This window comes from Choloepus didactylus, chromosome 7 (assembly GCF_015220235.1).
Source record: "Choloepus didactylus isolate mChoDid1 chromosome 7, mChoDid1.pri, whole genome shotgun sequence".
In the NCBI taxonomy this organism is placed as follows: Eukaryota; Metazoa; Chordata; class Mammalia; order Pilosa; family Megalonychidae; genus Choloepus; species Choloepus didactylus.
Window position 1 is genome coordinate 152095786 of NC_051313.1, and position 23597 is coordinate 152119382.

Genomic DNA, 23597 nt, shown 5'->3' on the forward strand with positions numbered 1-23597 from the left:
TTTTGTGCAATTTCTTCATTTATTTTAATTCTGCATATACTTTAATCCCCAGAAGACATTAAATTATTGTTCGATATGATCAATGTTTATTTATATTTACCATCATACTATCCTCTTTCATTTCCTTATTATTTTTCAGGTTTCCATGCTTCTATGTGGGGCCATTTTCCTCCTGTCTACAGGATTCCCTTTAGTTTTTCTTTTAGTACAAATTTGCTAGTGATGAATTTTTTCAGTTTTTTGAAAAATAATAATTTAACAAAAATATTATACTAAGTTAAAGAAACCAGACATAGAGAACTAGGGATTGTATGATTCCATTCATATAAAATGCAAATATAAATAAATATATTTGGATTATACATTTATTTTTGCCTTCATTTTTTCTTTTTTCTTTTTATTATATAAGTAGGTTTATAGAAACATCATGCAGAAAATAGAGCTCCTAAATACCTCCCTCACATATGCAGTTTTCCCTATTATTAACACTTTGTGTTATACTTTGTTATAATTGATGAAAGAATATTGTTATATTATATTATTATAATTGTACAATTAAATACAGTCCATAATTTACAACAGGGTTCTCTGTGTTGTATAGCCCTATGGTTTTATTTTTTAATTTTTATTCTAGTAGCATATATACAACTTATAATTTCCCCCTTTAACCACATTCAAATATATAATTCAATGCTGTTAATTAAATTCACAGTGTTGTACCACCATCACCACCATCCATTACCAAAATTTTCCATCACCCAAACAGAAATTCTGTAAATTAAGAACTAACTCCCCATTCTCTTCTCCCACTCTGGCCTCTGGTAAACTGCATTCTAATTTCTGACTCTATAGATTTGTTTATTCTAATTATTTCATATGAGGGAGATCAAACAGTATTTGTGCATTTGTGTCTGGATTATTTCACTCAACCTGATGTCTTAAAGGTTCATTCATGTTGTTGCATGTATCAGAATTTCATTTCTTTTTACGGATGAATAATATCCCACAGTGTATATATTACACATTATGATTATCCATTCATAGGTTGATGGACACTTGGATTGCTTCCATCTTTTGCAATTGTGAATAAAGCTGTTATGAACATTGGTGTGCAAATACATGTTTGTGTCCTTGTTTTCAATCCTTTGGGAATATACCTGGAAGTGGGGTGGCCAGGTCATATGATACTTCTATACTTAACTTACTGAGGAATTGCCAAACTGTTTTCCATGGGGGCTGCACCATTTTACATCCCCACCACCAATGAACGAGTGTTCCTATTTCTCCACATCTTCTCGAATACCTGTTATTTTCTGTTTTTTTTTTTTTAATAGTAGTCATTCTAGTGGATGAGAAATGGTGTCTCATTGTGGTTTTGATTTGCATTTACCTAATGGCTAATGATGTTAAACATCTTCTCATGTGCTTTTTGACCATTTGTAGATCTTCTTTGGAGAAATATCTATTCAACTCTTTTGACCATTTTTTAATTGAGTTTGCCTTTTTGTTGTTGAGTTGCAGGGTTTTTTAAAGCAGTTTTATTGAGGTATATCCACATACCATACAATCCATCCAAAGTGTACAATCAGTGGCTATCGGTACATTGACAGGGTTGTGCATTTGTCACCACAATCAATTTTAGAACATTTTCATTACTACAAAAAGAAAAAAACCCATACCCCTTAGCAGTCACTTTTCAATCCCTCTATCCATCCCCATCCCCCTACATCAACACTAATCTATTTCTGTCTCTATATATTTATTTATATCTGCATTTTATATGAATGGAATCATATAATCCCTATTTCTTTGTGTCTGGTTTCTTTCACTTAGCATAACATTTTTGTTAAATTATTATTTTTTTAATTAGAGAAGTTGTAGGTTTACAGAAAAGTCATGCAAAAAATACAATGTTCCCATGTATTTTTTACATGTCCCTATTGTTGACACTTTGCATTAGTGATGTACCTTTGCTACAACTGATGAAAAAATATTGAAATAACACTATTAACTATAGCCCATAATTTACATTGGTGTATTTTCCCCATATACCACCCTATTATTAAACCCTTGAATTAGTGTCATAGATTTGTTATGAGTCATAAAAGAACATTCATATACTTGTACTATTAACCCCAATCCATCATCATCTACAACAGAATTCACTATGTTATACAGTCCCATGTTTTACCTCGCAAGTTTCATTATAGTAACATACATGACCCCAAACTTCAACTTCACCTTTCAACCACATTTACATACGTAATTCAGAACTGTTAATTACACTGGCAATAATGAGTGTAACCACCATCTGTTATCAAAACTTTACAATTAACCTAAATAGAAATTCTGTGTGAATTAAGCATCACCTCACCATTCTCTACCCCAATCTATCGCCTGATAATCTATATTCTAGATTCTAACTCCATGAGTTTGCTTATTATAATTAGTTCATATCAGTGACTTCATACAATATTTTTCCTTTTGTGTCTGGCTTATTTCACTCAGCATAATGTCCTCAAGGTTCATCCATGTGGTCATGTGCTTCAGGACTCTCTTTCTCCTGAGGAACTGACAAACAGCCTTTCACAGCAGCTGCACCATTTTACATTCCCAACAGCAATGAATCAGTATCCTTATTTCTCCACATCATCTCCAACACGTGTAGTTCTCTGTTTTTTAAATAGCAGCCATTCTAGTGGACGTGAAATGATACCTTATTGTGGTTTTGATTTGCATTCCCCTAATAGCTAGTGATGTTGAACATCTTTTCATGTGCTGTTTAGTCACTCATATTTCCTCTTTGGAGAAATGTCTATTCAAGTCTTTTGTCCATTTTTTAAATTGGGTTCTTGCCTTTTTATTGTTGAGTTGTAGGTTTTCTTTTTATGGCCCGGAAAAATTCTTATCACATATGTGGTTTCCAAATATTTTGTACCATTGAGTAGGTTTTCTTTTCAATTCCATGACAAATTCCACTGATGCTCAAAAGTTTATAATTTTGATGAGGTCCCATTTATCTATTTTTTCTTTCATTGCTTGTACTTTAGGTGTAAAGTCTGAGAAACCATTGCCTAACGCAAGAGCCTAAAGATTCTTCCCTACATTTTATTCCAAGAGTTTTATAGTCCTGGATCTTATATTTAGGTCTTTGATAATTTTTGAGTTAATTTTTGTATATGTTGTGACATAGGGGTCCTCTTTCATTCTTTTACGTATGGATATCCAGTTCTCCCAGTACCATTTGTTGAAGAGACTATTCTTTCCCAATTGAGTGGATTTGGCAGACTTGTCAAAAATGAATTGCCCATTATCTCCAGATTCCAAGATGCTGATCCCTTTGTGTATAACCTGAGTGATCCATGGAACTTTGGGTTTCTTTGTAACACCTGAAACTCAGAGCTAGAACTCAGCAAATACGAATGTCAGTATTAGCACATACAGCAACAGTTTAAAAAAAAAGCTGAAAAAGAGTCCAGATTTCAACTAGAGATATGAATGAAGTAGATGTGGTTAGGACTACAGCAAATTGGACCAAAGGGTAACAGACAATACTGACTGCATTTTTAAACTTCAAATTCTATGTGAGACCAAGGAAAGATATGCTTAGTTGGTGCAAGATCTTTATTTCCTAAACAATTTAACTTGTACAGTTGTTCAAATACCATAATTACATGAAACCTTTAATAGGAAGTAAGCCCTGGCAGGTTTGCATAGGTTACTGTGAAATAGCAACACATCCCAAAGCAATTTGGACAGAGAATAAGAAGCAGGGGGAAATGCAGAGGTGTGGGGCTTCCTCACCTGGATTGTTGCTGATGTTTTCACAAACATTGAGGACTGGCAGTTTGATGTGCCGAGCCCTGTATCATGGAACTTGCCCTTACAAAGCTCATTACTGCAAAGGAGAGTCTAAAGCTGCTTATAATTGTGCCTGAGTCTCCCCCTGAGAACCTCTTTGTTGCTCAGATGTGGCCCTCTCTCTCTAGCTAAGCCAACTTGGCAGGTGAACTCACTGCCCTCCCCTCTGTGTGGGATCTGACTCCCAGGGGTGTAAATCTCCCTGGCAACACAGTATAGGACTCCCGGGGATGACTCTGGATCTGACATCTTGGGATTGAGAACATCTTCGTGACCAAAAGGGGGATGAGAAATGAAACACAATAAAGTTTCAGTGGCTGGGGGATTCCAAATGGAGTCAAGAGTTGTCACTCTGGTGGGCATTCTTATGCATGATATAGATAACACTTTTAGGTTTTAATGCATTGAAATAGCTAGAAGTAAATTCCTGAAACTATCAAACTGCAACTCAGTAGCCTTGTCTCTTGAAGACAATTGTATAACAATGTAGCTTACAAGAGGTGACAGTGTGATTGTGAAAGCCTTGTGGATCACACTCCCCTTTATCCAGTGTATGGATGGATGAGTAGAAAAATGGGGACAAAAACTAAATGAAAAATAGGGTAATTTAGGTGTTTCTTTTTAGTTTTATTTTTTATTCCTATTTTCACTTTTTCTGGTACAAGGAAAATGTCCAAAAAATAGACTGGGGAGATGAATGCACAACTATATGATGGTGCTGTGAACAACTGATTGTACACTTTGGATGATTGTATGGTATGTGAATATATCTCAATAAAATCAAATTATTTAAAAAAACCCAATATTTTGTAGTTTTCTGTATATAAGTCCTTTACATCCTTGGTTAAATTTATTCCTATATATTTGATTCTTTTGGTTGCTGCTATAAATGGATTCTTTTCCTGATTGCCTCCATTTTTTAGTATTCTGCAATTTTACTGAGATATATTTACATAACATATAATCATCTATAGTATACAATCACTTATTCACAGTATCATGATATAGCTGTGCATTCATCACCACAATCAGCCCTTGAACACATTCATTACTCCCAAAAATAAATGAATAAGAATAAAAATAAAAGTAAAAAAGAACTCCCAAAACATCCTATACCCCTCCTATTATTAATTTACTTTTTTGTCCCCATTTTTCTATTCATCTGTTCATACACTGGATAAAGGGAGTGTGAGCCACAAAGTTTTCACAATCACACAGTCACACCATATAAGCTATATAGTTATACAATTGTCTTCAAGAATCAAAGCTACTGGATTGCAGTTCAACAGTGTCAGATGTTTCCTTCTACCTATTTTAATAAACTAAACACTAAAAGGGATATCTATATAATGCATAAGAATAACCCCCAGAATGACCTCTCAACTCCAGTCAAGATATCTCAGCTACTGAAACTTTTCTCAATCCTATGATGCCAGGTCCAGGCTCATCCCTGGGGGTCATGTCCCACATAGGGGGGAGGGCAAGCAAGTCCACCTGCCAAGGTGGCTGAGAGAAAGATTGCCTTCATTATTGAAAGGCAGTTTTTCTTTGTGTAGCATTCTAGATTGGCACTATTTTGCTTTCAGCATTTAAAAAATATTATTGAATTGTCTTCGAGGTTATATTGTTTCTGTCAAGAAGTCAGTTGTGAGACATTTATTGCTCTTATACGTATAGTGTCATTGAATAGATTTTTTTAAAAGGTTTTCCTTTGTTTTTTCATTATACCAATTTGAGTACAATGTTCTTGGTGTATTTTTAAAGAAATTCATCCTGCTTTAGATTTTTAGGGTTGAATGAGGCTTGTTATCTTTTATTAGTTACAGATCATTTGTAGCCACTCTTTATTAAAATAGGCTTCTGGCCCACCCTTGTACTTTCCTCTTTTGGAGACTACAATTTCAAGAGTACACAATGCACACTTTTCTGCATCACCTACCCTTCTATGGACCTTTCTTATAGTTCATGAATCCTTTTGGGTTATGTGGTGTTCCAGTTTGCTAAAGCTACCAGAATGCAAAATACCAGAAATGAATTGGCTTTTACAATGGGGTGTTGTTAGGTTACAAATTTACAGTTCTCAGGCAATAAAAGTATCCAAATTAAGGCACCAACAAGAGGATACCTTCACAGAAGAAAGGCCAATGGTGTCTGGGACACCGCTGTCATTTGGGAAGGTATGTGGCTGGCATCTGCTGGTCTTTGCTCCTGGATTGCATTGCTTTCAGCTTCTGATTCCAGTGGCTTTCTCTTTAAGTGTCTGTGTCTTCTCACATAGCCTCTCCGGGGAAAATGCTGGGCTTCATCTCTCAGCTTAGCATCTCCAAATGTCTTCCTGTCTGCCATCTCCAGGTGTCTGGGTCTGTGTCGGCTCTGAGCTCTCTCTTTCTTCCTAAGCTCTCTACAGGTCTCCAGCAAACTAACTAAGACCCACCTTGAATGGGCAGGGCCACATCTCCATGGAAATAATCTAATCAAAATGTCCCACCCACAATTGTGTGGGTCACATCTCCACGGAAACAACCTAATCAAAAGATTCCACCCATAATAGGTCTGCCCCTACAAGAGTAGATTAAAACAATATAGTATTTTATGGGGTACATATCAGATTCAAACCAGCATATGTGGTATGTTCTCTTGCTCTACACAAGAATTGGCAAATACCCTGAGGAAAAATGTCATTGTGTAATGTCAGCTCAATTCTCTGCATGGTTTTCCCTTCTGCATGATTTATTTCCCTTAATTCCTTTTTGTCTGAGCAGATGTTTAATGCCTTCAAATTTATTTTTAAATAGATATTTATCTGAATTTTCTAGCTGTTCTTGGAGAGAGTATTGTTTTTTGCAATCTATTTCATCACACCTGGAACCTGGGTTATCTTCTTAAAACATGAATTTTATTATATCCTCCTCAGCTTGAGTTCTTTAGTGCCTACAGAATAAAGTTCAAATTCCTTAACAAGTTTCTTTTTACTTCCTGGTGCTAACATATCTTTCTAGCTTCATCTGTTGGTCTCTTTCATTCACCTTATAACTCACTGATGAATTTTTCATCAATCCTCAAATACACCATTCTCTTCCACTTTTTGAGCTTTTGCACATGCTGTATCTCTTGCTAGAAATTTCCTTACTCTTTCTTCATCTTCCCAAGTTTCTAACGATCACTAAGTCTCATTTGAAATGCCATTTCCTCTATGAAGCTTTTGACAGTGCTCCAATACAAGGTTAGATATTCTCTCCTTTATATATCCATGTTTATGCTGCTATTTTAGCACTTTGCTATAATATCTGTTAACATATCCATCTTCTCCAATAGACTCTGAAGTACTTGAAGGCAAGTGTGTTGTGTTGTGATTGCTTTTATCCTCAATATCCAACATAGTGCTTGGCAAAAAGTAAGCTCAAATTTAGGAGACTTCATTATACATTTTTTCACAAATAGTGCTTGATCTTTTTTCTACCTGCCATCCTAAGCTTTCCATTTTCTCTCCTTCCTTTCACTGCCAAACTTTTGCCATAAATGGTCTACAACTCTGCATTAATTATCTTGACATCATCATCCAATATGTCCTCATCCACTGAAAGTTGGCAATTATCTGAATCACTTTACAGAAACAACACTCTTAAAAATCACCAATACTTTTCTTCTTATTCCACACCTTGCTTTAAAGTCATTGGCATACAACTTATTTCTCTGACAGACTGTTAAAAATTGATGAAAGAAATTTTGTACATATTTGTATCACAAGATCTCACACATATTAAGTCAGATAGTGAATGAAGTTCACCTTCAAACATCGTTTCTCAGTCCTATCTCTCTAAGCCTCCTCTGTATCAGCCAAGATTGCTGATCAACTTCTTCAAATCTTTTCCCAAAGTCAGTGAAAATTCATGATTGTAGCACTGTTCTACCTCTGTCCTTCTATGTGTGGAATCGTGTGGGTGCGAAAGAGAATTCAAAGGGTCAGAGGTGAAAACATGATTGGATGTGGCCCAGAGGCAGAGCAGTAATCAGTGTAGAATGAGCTGAATGATGAGCAATGCCACTACAGTTTTGACAATGAGAACAAGTCTAAAGAGACTGTCCCACAGCCTGATAACCAGGGCCCTCAGCTGGCCTGGATGGTCACAGACAGTTGGCCTTTCTGGTGCTCACAGTCGTGAGTTAGGGGCAGAGGATATGAATACCTCAAGTGACTGAGTAAAGATTTATGAGGTCCATTTGGTTGGGAAATGGGGCTATAGAAAAACAAAACAAACAGAAGAATGAGGGGAAGATGTACCAGGTGATGAACTAAAAGGTACCAGTCACGAATATTAATTATACACTAGTTACAACATCTAAGAAGTTGTAGGAAGAACTGCTCAATCTCACAGTGGCCAGGTGTGAAGTTTCTAGATGGGAGCCCCCATTCCTATCCAGTCTATGCCCACACAAGCATGGTGTTCCGGTTTGCTAATGCTGCTGTTATGCAAAATACCAGAAATGGATTGGCTTTAATAACAGGGGTTTATTTGGTTACACGCTTACAGTCTGAAGGCCATAAAAATTTCCAAATTAAGGTGTCAACACAAGTATACCTTCACCAAAGGAAGGCCGATGGCATCCAGAAAACCTCTGTTAGCTGGGAAGACATGTGGCTGGCATCTGCTGATGCCAGGTTGTGTTCCAGCTCCTCTCTCAGCTCCTGTGCTTTCTTCAAAATGTTGCTCTTGGGGTGTTTTGTTCTCTCTTAGCTTCTCTGTAGCAAACACTGGGCTAGCATCTCCAGAGTTTCAGCAAAAGTCTGCTTTCAGCTGTTGTCTCCAAAATGTCTCTCTTAGCTGCTCTCCAAAATGTCACACTCAGATGCTCTGAGGTCCTTTTGTTTGTGAGCTCTTTTATAGGACTCCAGGGGTTAAATCAACACCCACCCTGAATGGGTGGGGTCCATATTTCCATGGAAATAATTTAATCAAAGGTATTACCTACAGTTTAGTGGGTCACATCTCCATGGAAACATCCAATCAAGAGGTCACAACCTAATCAAAAAGATTAATCAATCTACCCCCACAAGATCCTATCAAAGAATATGGAGCTTTTTTTTTGTATATAATATACATACAAACCAGCACACCTGGGTTACTAGAACAAGCACTGACACCATCTAAACTACCTCCTCTTTTTCCTCTTATTCTGACTACGGGCATTCTCCCAAATTCTCTGTTTTTATCCCCTTTTCTTTCCTTTACTTCTCCTCAGAGTCTCATTTTCCTATCTGCTTTCAATTATCCTGTCTCTGCAGATGTCTTCATTTTGCCTGCTTCTAAGAGTCTTTGAGTCTATAAGATCACCAAACCTATATATCTAACTTTATCCTTTGTACCAAGAGCCACATATTTCTGACTTCCTGCTAAATATTACCATGTCAACGTCCTTCTTTCATCTCAAAATCAGACTCATCATCTTCTTCAAAACTCTCCTGACTTCCCTGTTCTTTGTATTACTCAACCCATCTGGGCTTTTGTTTCCTCATCTGTAAAATGGACATAATATTATTTTCCATATAGAGTTGTTGCAAGGATAAGAAACAAACTGTGTAAAACACTCACCACAATGACTGGCACATGGTTGGGGCTCAATAAATGGATCCTATTAATAAAACTATTACATTCATTCTCCTGGTATCTTGATCACTAAGTTCATAGCAACTTCTCTGTGTCCCTCATCCCCTTCATTCAGTTATATCAAGCTCTATCAAGTCAAAGTTTAAAATACCACCTGCCTTATTCTCTACTTCAGAGCCACACACCCCCCCCCCATTTTATTATGAACAATTTTAAACATATAGCAAAATTGAAAGAATTTTATAGCAAAAATCCATACACCCATCACCTGGATTCTGCTATGAACTTGTTACTACACTTGCTTTATCACATATCTCTATCCATCTATCTGTCCATTAATTCATCTTGTTTTGTGATTCATTTCAAAAACATCAGTACACTTAGCTCTAAATACTTCAATATGCATACTATTAACTAAAGTTGGATATTTGTCTTTTTCTGGCACAAAACTTACATATAATTTAATGCACAAATCCTTAGTGCACACAATTCACTGATTTTTACTAACAAATATATACTTTTAATGCAAATACATAGCAAGATATAGAATTAATACTTCATCTCAAAAAGTTTCCTCATGGTCCTTTGCAGTCAATACCTCACAAAAGCAACAACTGTTCTGAAATTTTTGACCACAGATAAGTCTTGTCAGGGCCTTATTAACTCAGACTAACTTAAGCTTTTACAGTAGTCTTCTGATTGGTTTCCCTGTCTCAAGTAGAATTACTCTTTACTGGTAATAATTCACCTTTTATATGGCTGCTAAAGTAATCTTGTAAAGCACCATTTGGTGCTTTATAAGATTATACAGTGTAGAGCTCTAAAAGTTTTGAACCTCTCTCAAAGCATTATACACTGCCTTCGGTTTAGTTAGTCTGAAGCTGATTGTAAGCATCTTGAAGACCAAAGTAGTGTCTGAAGTATAGTTTCATCCCCCATGATATGGGAGACTATTTCTTGCACACGGTCAATAGATATTCAAAGAATAAACTGATGAATAAGTTTTTAAAAGGAAATGAATGAGTCTTTAATTCTTGACACTACCTTGGCATTAACTTGGATTAGTTATATTTATTGTATCTATTTCTCAAGAATATGGTGAGGTAGGCATGCAACAATCTTCCAAGAAACCCTACAAGAATTTAGGGACCAGAAAAGAGTGACAGTCTGTGGGCAAGAGTTAAAATTGTTTGAAAATTTTGATTAGTTGTCTAAAGTGGAATCTTATGCCACTGACATGGGTATTAAAATTTTGATTTTTTAAAGCTATTTCTTGTACTGTCTGATTAAAAACTAATTTTCTAGTTTCAATTGTCGAGCTTAGAGCATTGGATTGCAACCTTGGCTGCATATTAAAAGCATCTGGGGAGCTTTTAAAACCTGCCAGTGCCCAGACTCCACTCCCAGAGATTCTGATTCCATCTGTTTGGGGCTCAGCCCAAGGATTGGTATGTTTTTTTAACACTCCCCAGGTGATTCTAATGTGTAGTCATCATCTTTACACAGAGACTCAGACTCACACTCTATTTATGATAAATACACAAGCAAACTTTACTGCCACCTCCCCTTCCTCCAGAGACCCAGTGGAAAAGGAAAGAGAAAATTCCTAGTCAAAATGAATTAGGGGTATGCTTTTTTTACCACTCTTGGCAGAGTAGGGCATGCGTGCTCTGCAGAGAAGAGAGGTGGGTTTTTCTAACAGCTTACAGGATTTCAGAAAGCTGGGACTTTACTTTTCAAGCCAGAGGAAGCACGGATCAGTAGATGCCAGCCTGAAAAACACCAGCAACTTTAAGGTTCATGCAAATCCTGAAGCTTCAGGCTGTGCCAGGGAAAGGCCACCAAGCTGGGCAGCTTCACCAGAGGAGAAGCAAGTAGGAGGGCAAGAGTGGGAGTCACTCAGGCAAAGATAACTATCAAATCATAAAAAAATATATAACCCATTAAACAGTTTAAGAAAAAAATTTTAATGCATAACCAAAAAGCACCCACATACTTGTATCTAAACTAGAACTGACACCTGTCTTTAAATGAAAGAGTTGAAAGCACTTTGCATTCACCAAGTTTCTACCTAACAACTGAACTACACCAGTACTTCCTAGACTTTCCCACTTCCTGGCACCCATGGAAAATAATGTAGTTGTATATAAACTGGATAAAGTGGAGGGGATGAGAGGGCACCTGTATTGGACTTAGTGAAAAAAATCATTACAGTCTCTCTGTATTACATGGTAAAAAAAAAAAAAGAAAGAAAGAAAAAAGTACTATATATTTAGGAAATAATAAATTTTGAAAATGTTTTAAATTTCCAAATGAAATCTGATGAAAATTATTTTTTTTACTCTTTAGGGAAAAATAAACCTAATTATTTCTAATGCAATTTTTTTATTGAGATTGTTCACATACCATACAATTATCCAAAGATCCAAAGTGTACAATCCATTGCCCACAGTACCATCATATAGATGTGCATCCATCACAATTAATTTTTTTCTTTAATTTTTAGAACATTTTCATTACTCCAGAAAAGAAATAAAGACAAAAAAGGAAACTCAAATCCTCCCATACCTCTAACCACCCCCGCTCCGTTGTTGACTCATAGTGTTGGTATAGTACATTTGTTACCGTTGATAAAAGAATGTTAAAATACTACTAACTGTAGAATACAGTTTCCAATAGGTATATATTTTTTCCTACATGCCCCTCTATATAACTTCTAGTTATAGTGTCATACATTTGTTCTAGCTCATGAAAGAGATTTCTAATATTTGTACAGTAAATCAGGGACAGTGCCCACCACAAGATCCACTGTTTTATACATTCCCATCTTTTAACCTCCGACTTTCTTTCTGGTGACATATGTGACTCTGAGCTTCCCCTTTCCACCACATTCACACACCATTCAACACTGTTAGTTATTCTCACAATGTGCTACCGTCACCTCTGTCCATTTCCAAACTCTTAAGTTCAACATTCTGCTCATAATAAGCAACTGCTCCCCATTCTTTAGCCTCATTCCATATCCTGGTCAACTTATATTTCATGTCTATGAGTTTACATATTATAATTAGTTCATATCAGTGAGATCCTGCAATAGTTGTCCTTATGTGTCTTACTTATTTCACTCAATGTAGTATCCTCAAGTTTTCTTCAACCCATGTTTTTAAGATGGTTTTACTCACACACCATACATTCCATCCTAAGTAAACAATCAATGGTTCCCTGTATAGTCATGTATTTATGTGTTCACCACAATCACCACTATCTATATAAGGACACCTCCATTTCTTCCACAAAGCAGGAGGAAGAGTCAAAGAAGGTAGAGAGACTAAAAAAAAAAAACAAAAAAGAAAAAAGATTAAAAAAAACATGACAGCCAGGAAGCAACAAAAGTAAAGATAGCATTAAACTAAGGTAGAATACAGAGTCAGACAACATCACCAATGCCAAGAGTCCCATACCTCTCCCTTATGTCCCCCTCTTATATGCATTTAGCTTTGGTATATTGTCTTTGTTATGTTAAAGGCAGCATAATACAATGTTTCTGTTAATTATGGTCTCTAGTTTACATTGATTGTATTTTTCCCCCAATACCACCCTATTTTTAACACCTTGCAAGGTTGACATTCATTCGTTCTCCCTCATGAGAAAATATACTTGTACATTGTATCACAATTGTTAAGCACTCTAGGTTTCACTGAATTATACAGTCCCCGTCTTTATCTTTCCTCTTTCCTTTTGCTGTCTCACATGCTCCTAACCTTCCTCTTTCAACCATACTCACAGTCATCTTTGTTCAGTGTACTCACATTGCTGTTCTACCATCACCCAAAATTGTGTTCTAAACCTCTCACTCCTGTCTTTTCCTATCTGTCTCTAGTGCTCCCTTTAGCATTTCCTGTAGAGCAGGTATCTTGTTCACAAACTCTGTCATTGTCTGTTTGTCAGAGAATATTTTAAACTCTTCCTCATATTTGAAGGACAGTTTTGCCAGATATAGGATTCTTGGTTGGTGGTTTTTCTCTTTCAGTATCCTAAACATATCACACCACTTCCTTCTTGCCTCCATGGTTTCTATTGAGAAATCTGCACATAGTCTTATCAAGCTTCCTTTGTATGTGATGGATTGCTTTTCTCTTGCTGCTTTCAGGATTCTCTCTTTGTCTTTGATGTTTGAAAATCTGATTATTAAGTATCTTGGCATAGACCTATTCAGATCTATTCTATTTGGGGTACGCTGCGCTTCTTGGATCTGTAATTTTATGTTTTACATAAGAGATGGGAAATTTTCATTGATTATATCATCTATTATTGCTTCTGCCCCTTTTCCCTTCTCTTCTCCTTCTGGGACACCTATGACATGTGCATTCATGTGTCTCATGTTGTCATTCAATTCCCTGAGACATTGCTCATATTTTTCCATTTTTTCCCCATCTGTTCTTTTGTGTGTAGTATTTCAGGTGTCTTGTTCTCTAGTTCCCGAATGTTTTTTTCTGCCTCTTGAGATCTGCTGTTGTATGTCTCCATTGTGTCTTTTATCTCTTGTGTTGTGCCTTTCATTTCCTTAGATTCTGCCAGTTGTTTTTTTTGAACTTTTGATTTCTACCTTATGTTTCCTCAGTGTTTTCATTAAATGCTTCATCTCTTTTGCCATATCTCCCCTAAATTTCTTGAATTGATTTAGCATTAGTTGTTTAAATTCCTGTATCTCAGTTGAAGTATAAGTTTGTCCCTTTGACTTGGCCATGACTTTCATTTTTCTTAGTGTAGGTTGTAGTTTTCTGTTGTCTAGGCCTCTGGTTTCCTTGGTTACTGCAATCAGGTTTTTCCAGACCAGAATGGGCTCAGATCTCAGAAGGGGGTAATATTCAGTATCAGGTTTCCTTGAGGGTGTGTCTTAGAAGATTGACACATCCTGTGAGGCCTCTAGCTTTTCCTAACCTGCTCAGCAGGTGGCATCTGTCAGCCTGTTGCGCCTGACTGGTGTAAGGTGTGGCCCGCTTAGTTTCTGTTTTGGCTGTTTTCCCTCAGGCTCTGGGGTTTGTTTCTGAATGGGAGACTGGTAATAGTACTGGGCATGCCTCCTTCCTCTTAGGGAAGTGTGCTGGTTTGAATGTATTGTGTCCCGCAAATGCCATTATCTTTGTGGTCTTGTGGGGCAGTTTTGGTGCTGGTTAGATTTGCTTGGAGTGTGCCCCACCCAGCTGTGGGTGATGATTTAGATGAGATGTTCCCATGGAGGCATGGCCCCACCCATTTGGGGTGGGCCTTGATCAGTGGAGCTATATAAATGAGCTGACTCAAAGAGAGAAAATGGAGTGCAGCTGGGAGTGATGTTTTGAAGAGGAGTAAGCTTGCTAGAGAGGAACGTCCTGGGAGAAAGCCATTTTGAGGCTGGAGCTTTGGAGCAGACGCCGGCTGCCTTCCTAGCTAACAGAGGTTTTCCAGATGCCATTGGCCATCCTCCGGTGAAGGTGCCCGGTTGCTGATGTGTTGCCTTGGACACTTTATGGCCTTGAGACTGTAACTGTGTAGCTAAATAAACCCCCATTTTATAAAAGCCTATCCATCTCTGGTGTTTTGCATTCTGCAGTATTAGCAAACTAGAACAGGAAGATACACCCATCAGGGAGTAACCATCCACATTTAAATAGGTTCTTTTGTCTCTGACTCTGCTGTCTCCACCCTTGTCTGGGTCAGAGCACTGTGAAATGAAAATGGCTGTGGCTTTCTCCACTGAGCCACCCAGAGACAGAAAAAGGGACAGAAAGCTCCCCCTTCAGGGCCAGTTCACAGCACCCCAGCATCACCCACTGGCCAGAAATAGCTCCTGGTCTTCTGGGCTCCCCCTCCCAGGACAGAGAAGTCCTCTGGTTCTTTAAGGTCAGTCATCATTAAAAGCCTCTGTCTGCTTCTTGGGGATTTGTAGCTTGTATCAAGCAGTCCATGTTTGTTAACTAAAACCCCAGTTGGAGCTGGACTGAGGTATATTCGCTTGTTCAGAGAGTGCTGCTCTCTATTACAGCGAGGTTTTGCAGTTCAGGCTGCTGTAGGGGGAGGGAACTCCTGGCTCAGGTCTGCAGTTTTTACTTATGGATTTTATGCTGTGATCTCAGGCATTCCTCCCAATGTGGGTTGGTGTACAATGTGTGGACAGACACGGTTGTCCCCCAGCATCTATTCCAGCTTATTTGCTAGTAGTTCCTGGTTGTTTATTAGTTGTTCCAGGGAGACAAACTAACTTCCACTCCTCTCTATGCCACCATCTTGTTGGTCTCTTTTTAATGCAATTTTATTGATATATATTCACATACCATACAATAATACAAAATGTACAATGAATTATTCACAGTATCATCATACAGTTGTGTATTCATCACCATAATCTATTTTTTGAACATTTTCATTACTCTAAGAAATAAAAATGAAAATAAGAATAAAAATAAAAGTATAAAAGAACACCCAAAACAGCTATTACTCCTCCCCCCCCCCCATTATTACTTTACTTTTTGTTCCCCTTTTTTCTACTCATCAGTCAATACACTGGATAAAGGGAGTATGAGCCACAATGTTATCACAATCACACAGTCACACTGTATAAGCTATATCATTATACAATTGTCTTTAAGAATCAAGGATACTGGATTGCAGTTCAATATTTTCAGGTATTAATGTATAAGAATAAACTCTAGAATGACTTCTTGACTCCATTTGAAATCTCTCAGCCACTGAAACTTTATTTTGTTTCATTTCTCTTCCCCATTTTTGTCAAGAAGCCTTTCTCAACCCCATGATGCCAGGACCAAGCACACTCCTGTGAGTCATGTCCCACATTGCCAGGGAGATTTACGCCCCTGGGAGTCATGCCCCATGTACCTGCCAAGTTGGCATATAGAGAGAGGCCACATCTGAGAAACAAAGGTGATTCTTAGGCACCATTATAAGTAGGCTTAGCCTCTCCTTTGCAGTAACAAGATTCATTAAGGCAAGCCCCAAGATTGAGGGCTTGGCCTACTACTATGGTAGTCCCCAATGCTTGTGAGAATATCAGGAATTCCCCAGGTTGGTAAGTTTAATATTTCCAATTTTTCCCCAGTCCCTCAAGGGGGCTTTGCAAATACTTTTTTATTCTCTGTCCACATTACTTTGGGATGTATCAGGGCTTCATGCCAACCTGTACAAACCAACCAGATCTCACCTCCTATTCAAGTTTCCATGTAATTATGGTACTTGAATAAACTGACCATACAAGTTAAATTATACAGCATGCTACAGAAAATATAGATTTTCCACCAAATAAACATCTCTTCCTTTGATCTCACATAGAAATTGAAGTTTTAAAGCACAGTCAATATTATCCTTTTCCCTTTACTCTGGTTTACCTTAGTCCTAGCCAAGTCCATTTTGTTCATATCTGTAATTAAAATCTGATCTTTTTTTCACTTTCCTTAACATTTGCTGTATGGGATAATGCTGACATTCATAGGTGCTGGACTCTGGCTCTGAGTCTCAGGTGTCACAGAGATACCTGAAGTCCCAGGGACGAAACAGGTTATACACAAACAGCTCAGCATCACAGAATTTAGAAATAACCATTACAACTTATGAATAGATATGACTGCTGTAAGAGCTTACAGTCTATGAACCTTTACCAGAAACATTCCCCTGATAACCTATGCTCCCAGATTTAATTCTCAGAATTTGCACATTATAGTTAGTCCATATTAGTAAAGTGTTATAATGTCATCTTTTCAATTCTGGCTTATTTCACTCAACATACTGTCCTCAAGTTCCATTCACCTAGTTGCATGCCTCACAACTTCATTTCTTCTTGCTGCTGCTCCATATTCCATCGAATGTATACACCACAGTTCACTATTCTGTTTATTGGTCAATGTACCCTCAGGTCACCTCCATCTGTTGTGAATCATGATTTCTGCTGCCATAAACACCAGTGTGCAATGTCCACTCATGTCACTGCTCTCGGTTCTTCCAAGTATGTAACTGATAACAGGGTTGAAGGACCATATGGCAACCCCATAGTTAGCTTCCTGTGGAAGCACCACACTGCCCTCCAGGTGTGCTGCACCATTCTACTTCCCTACCAACAGAGAATAGGTACATCCCTCTCTCCACATTTTATCCAGCCCTTGTATCCCTCTGTTTATTTTTAAAAAAGTTTTATTCACATGCTATATAATCCGTTCTAACTAAACAATCAATGATTCCCAGTATAGTCACATAGTTACACATTCACCTCCACAGCCTACATGAGGACATTTCCATTTCTTCCACAGAGAAAGAGGAAAAGGAGGGAAAAAATGAAGAATAAAAATATAAAAGATAGAATAAAAATAAAGTAAAATACAATGAAAGGTCATATGATAACACCATCACCAAGAATCCATATCACTCCCTTATAACCCCCTCTTATAGACATTTAGCTTTGGTATATTGACTTTGTTATATTTAATGGAAACATCTTAAAATGTTACCATTATCTATAGACTCTAGTTTGCATTGATTGTATTTTTTCCCTTGTCACATCCAATTTTCAACACCTTGCATGTTGACATTCATTTATTCTCCCTCTTTTAAAAACATTCTTGTATTTGTACATTTAATCACCATCACTGACCACTCTAGGTTTCACTAAGTTATACAATCTCAGTCTTTATCTTCTATCATTCCTTCTGGTGTCATACATGCCCCTAGCCTTCCTCTTTCAACCATATTCACACACATCTTTGTCCAGAGTACTTTGAGAATATTGTGATACCATCACACAATATTATGCTATCCATTTCTGGATCTATACAATCAATCCGTTTACCCTTATGTACTCTTTCAGCATCAAGTTCCCAATTTCTCACCTCTTTCTATCTCCTGATAACCTGTGTTCTCAACCTTAATGTTCAAATTTCACTCATCAATGTTAGTCCATATTAGTGCTTCCATAGAGTAGCCATTCTTTTGTTTCTGGCTAATTTCACTCAACTTAATGTCTACTGTCTACCATTTTGACTGTTGGAATTTATATGTCATATTTTATTTTATTTTATTTCCCTCCCTCTCTCTTTTTTTTAGTCTCACTGATAATCTTCATTTCTACTCTCTTCTCCAAACCTCCCACTTCTGTCTTTTCCTATCTGCCTGTAGTGCTCCCTTTAGTATTTCCTATAGTACAGGTCTCTTGTTCACAAACTGGCTCATCATCTGTTTTTCTGAAAATATTTTAAACTCTCCCTCATTTTTGAAGGACAGTTTTGCCAGATGTAGAATTCTTGGTTGGCAGGTTTTCTTTTTCAGTATTTTAAACATTTCATGATACTTCTTTCTTGCCTCCATGGTTTCTACTGAGAAATCTGCACATAGTCTTATCGAGCTTCCTTTGTATGTGATGGACTGCTTTTCTTCTGCTGCTTTCAGGATTCTCTCTTCGTATTTGATGTTTGATAATCTGATTATTAAGTGTCTTGGCATAGGTGTATTCAGATCTATTCTCTTTGGGGTACGCTGTGCTTCCTGCATATGCAATTTTACGCCTTTCATAAGGGATGGGAAATTCAGTGATTATTTCCTCCATTTTTATTTCTGCCCCTTTTCCCTTCTCTTCTCTTTCTGGGACATCAATGTGACATGTATATTGATGCACCTCATGTTGTCATTCAGTTTCCTGCAACCCTGCTCATATTTTTCTATTCTTTTCCCTATCTAGTTCTTTTTTGGGGTAGGATTTCAGATGTCCTGTCCTCTAGTTCCTGAATCCTTTTTTCTGCTTCTTCAAATCCGCTGTTTTATGTCTCCATTGTGTTTTTTATTTCTTATATTGTGCCTCTCATTCCCTTAAATTCTGCCAATTGCTTTTTTCAAACTTTCAAGTTCTTCCTTATGTTTGCCCAATGTCTTCTTTATGTCCTTCATCTCTTTTGCCATATTTTCCCTCAACTCATTGATTTGATTTTTTAATTGATTTAGCATATTTGTTTGAAGATCTTTAATTAGTTGTTTCAACTCCTGTGTCTCATTTGAAGTATAAGTTTGTTTCTTTGACAGGGCCATATCTTTGTTTTTGTAGGGTGATTCATAATTTTTGTTGTCTAGACATCTAGTTTCCTTGATTACCCCCAATCAGATTTTCCCATAGCAGATGGGCCCAGGTCTCAGGAAGAGGGTGTAATCAGTATCAATTTTCCCCCAGGATGAGACCCAGAATATTGTCAGACTTTCCTGTGAGGCTCTAGATGCTGTGCTTTTCCTTTCCTGCACAACAAGTGGTGCTTGTCAGCCCACAGCTCCCCACCAGCATAAAGAGGTGTGTTGCCTTTAATTCTCAGTAGACCCTGTCCCTGCCAAGGGCTGAGACTGTCAGAAGCCAAGCTTAAGCTCTTTCAGTTTTTTCACCCCAGGCCCTGTGGTCTGAGTTCTCTGAGGGAGGCAGCCTCTTGAGGTGAGCCGCATCTCCCCCTTTTCTTAGGGAAGATAAGGTCTTTAGGGATTTATCTCCTACATTTGTCTTCCTCCTTTGTCTCACTATCTTAACTCCACCCTTGCCTGGGTCAACACTAACATTAAAAACACCTGAGGCTTTCTCTAATGAGCTACTTAGAATGAGAGAAAAAAAAAAAAGGAAAAAAGAGAGAAATCCCCTTTTCAGAACCAGCCCCCAGGCCCTTAATTACTAGTCAAGAACCAGAGTTGGTGCCTGGTTCTATGTACCCCATTGCTTGGCACAGAGCCCTTTTCCAGTATTCTGAGCTCAGCTGACTCAAAAAGCCTCTGTTTTTATTTATTTATGTACTTTTTCCATCACGCCCAACTTCTCTCTTCTAAGAGAAACCTTGGTTTCCTTTCCTGCTTTCTCTGGGTTTATCTGTGCTCATAGCTTGCATACAGTAGTCCAAATTCTTTAACTAAAGCTGCAGTTGGAGCTTGGTTGAGCTACCTTTCCTTCCTCCTGGTAGACTGCTTCTTTTTCCCACAGGGTAGTCTTCCAGCTCAGCCTGCCATGCCAGTGGGGGAGGAGTGCCAGCTCCAGATTTTGGGTAGCTTTACTTACAGTTCTTATACTGCAATCTCAGCTGTTCCATCCATTCCAGACTGGTGTACAATGTGTGTCCAGTCACGGATGTCCCCCAACAGTTGTTCCAGACAATTTACTAGTTGTTCCTGGCTTTATGCTAGCTGCTCTTAAGGACTAACTAAATTCCACATCTCCCTATCCCACCCCTGATGAAAATTTTAAATGAGAAAATTGAAATTATTTTTGCTAATGTAATATGTTTTTCTCTTGAAACTTAGTGGGTTTTTCATAGTCCTCCACAGTATAATTGGTCCCAGCAAGGTTTATTGGTCCCTTATCCCACTCCCATTACACTCTGCACTGGCTCCTACCCTACAGTCAAACATTCTATTCTCTTTCGCATGCATTTTTTGTTTGTGCTCTTATAAAATGTGCACTGTGGCTTCATATGATGTGCTTTTAATTTTATTGTATTATATATCCCATTATGTTCCTTGCCTTGTTTGCAGTAAGCATTTTTTGTTCAGTGCTACCATTTTGCTATGTACATTTTCTGTACACTGCTTCTAGTTGTGCACATGGTCCATTCACACCTTCTCTGTGCCCAATCTTCAGATGTGGATGCCCAGACTACTTTCATCACCCTGTCACCATAGAAGACTGTTCATTTTCTGCAGTTGTGGGAAACTCCTTCACTGTCATCAACTAAAATTCAGATAATTCATCCCCTTTAAATTGTACTAATTTAATTGCTCTTCCTCTAATTTCATTGCCAAATCTTTTGATAAATGCAAATGTTGAACCATAGTGCAAATGCATTTCCAATCCAGTTGAACTTTTTATATCAAATATTTCAAAATAGCAATGAATCTTTCCCTCAAGTATACTCTCTATTATACTTGTCATTCTTTTATTTTCAATAATTCCATTTGAGGAATAAATTACAACAGTGACTAAATTTCCCAGTGAACCACATTTTTTACCTCACTTTTCTAAAGTTGAAATTTTGCTTTGTTTTTTTAAATTTTGTCAGTACAAAATAATATATATTTTTACACAGCCCTTTCAATATTCCCAGATAGTCTCAAGTAATAGTCACAACTTTAAACTTCTTTTGCAGTTGATTACTGTTGCCCCTCTTTTCCCACTGGCTACAAGTGGGAAATCTGCAATTGGCAAAAGCAAGAGGTATAACTGATCCTCATTATTCACAGATTATTATTATTATTCACAGATTTTGTTAAAATTTATTTTAACCCCCAAATCAATACTGGGGCACTTTTGTGGCCATGTGTGTACTTGCACAGAATGCAAAAATATCTGAGGCACCCAATGTGACATTCTCAGCTGAGGTTCAGCAAGGCAACACTCTGCCTTCTTGTTTCAGCTTTCATATTTTAAACAGGTGTACTTTTTGCCAGATTTACTGTCATATTTATCATATTTTTATGCTTTGTGGCGGTGATTTTGCTATGTAAAATGGCTTCCAAGTGTGGTGCTGAGGTCCTAGCTAATGTTTTAAGCACAAGAAGGCTGTGATATGCCTTGGAGAATATACATGTGTTTATCAGGCTTCATTTGGGCATGAGTTAAAGGGCTGTTGGCCATGGGTTCAATATTAATTAATCAATCAACATATTAAATAAGGTGTTTGTAAACAGAAACCCATATAAAACAAGGTTATGTATTTATCAGTTCATAAAAATATTGCGACCAGAAACACAGGAACAAAACCTTGAATTTCCTATAGGAGCAATGATTCAGTGTTTACTAATTCTGCCTCAGCCCCTGAGGGTCTGGTGTCTCATTCCAGGTTCTTTTTGCTAAGAGCCTTTGGTCCCTCTAGGCAGCCTCCAGGTGTACCAACACCTGTTCCATGGAGCACATTCATGTATGCTTCACCCTGGAAAACTCTGGGAATGCAAATACATCCCAAATGCAGCAGAAATCTGTTACTTTCATGCCCTACAGACCAGCTGACCAGCTCATCTCCCCATCTATTCCTTTTTTCAGACAAGAGGCAGAGGTCAGTCTTCTGTGTCTCCAGACCATAAAGGACACATATCAAAGGAACACCAACCTCAGTGGTCTCCCTTTCCTGGGTTTCAAGGTGGTTTAGATGCTCTAACCACCAGCTCCCTCCCCCCCGACATTTCCACTAGAAGAGAGGGTGAGGCTCTCAATAAATCAGCAGTTCTTTCCAAAAATCCCCCTCAAAATGTCCTCTTTCATTCCCCACGCTGAATCCCTTTATACCCCTAATTTAAGTGAAGGATTCCAAAGTCATTTAACTGGCTCTCTGCCATCTACTTCTTGAATGTTTGTTTCAAAATTCACTTTGGCATTTGGTACCTGTGACTTAGGGTCTCTGGTGGTTTGGAGCTGATGGACCCTAGAAAAACATGTTTTTAAACTTAACCCATTCCTATGGGTGTGAACCCATTGTAAGTAGGAACTTTTGATGAGGTTACGTCAGTTTAGGTGTGGCCCATCTCAATCAGGATGGATCTTAATCCTACTACTAGAGTCTTTTTGTAAGTGGAAAAGACAATTCAAGAAGCTGAAATTCAATGGAACCTGAAAGAGAAACGAGAGGCAGCCATATGCATTGCCATGTGATAATGGAGCCCAGGACCAGGCATCATTGGCAGCCAGCCCCACCTGTGCCGGTTTGAATATATTGTGTCCCCCAAATGCCATTATCTTTGTGGTCTTGTGTGGGGCAGATGTTTTGGTGATGGTTGGATTTGCTTGGAATGTGCCCCACTCAGCTGTGGGTAATGATTTTGTATGAGATGTTCCCATGGAGGCATGGCCCCGCCCATTCAGGGTGGGCCTTGATCAGTGGAGCTATATAAATGAGCTGACCCAAAGAGTGGAAACAGAGTGCAGCTGGGAGTGATGTTTTGAAGAGGACCAAGCTTGCTAGAGAGGAACATCCTGGGAGAAAGCCGTTTTGAGGCCAGAGCTTTGGAGCAGACGCCAGCTGCCTTCCTAGCTAACAGAGGTTTTCCGGATGCCGTTGGCCATCCTCTGGTGAGGGTACCCGATTGCTGAGGTGTTACCTTGGACGCTTTGTGGCCTTAAGACTGTAACTGTGTAGTGAA